Raw genomic sequence first — 207 nt, 5'->3', positions numbered from 1 at the left:
ATAGTTCTATTTCTCAAATTTTTTTTTAATTCCTTCTTTCTCAGAGAAATTTCTTGCTAGTTAATAGTTTTCTCCAAAGGGATACTTTTCTGAACTGGACAAAATAATGACAAAACTAATTTGGAGAAACTAAAGATGTAAAATGCTAAGGGAAATAATGAAAAAAAAATTTAATTCAGGGGAAATAGTAATTCCAGATCTCAATCA

The sequence above is a fragment of the Antechinus flavipes genome, chromosome 1, assembly GCF_016432865.1.
Source record: "Antechinus flavipes isolate AdamAnt ecotype Samford, QLD, Australia chromosome 1, AdamAnt_v2, whole genome shotgun sequence".
In the NCBI taxonomy this organism is placed as follows: domain Eukaryota; kingdom Metazoa; phylum Chordata; class Mammalia; order Dasyuromorphia; family Dasyuridae; genus Antechinus; species Antechinus flavipes.
Note: the sequence above shows the minus strand (reverse complement) of the source record.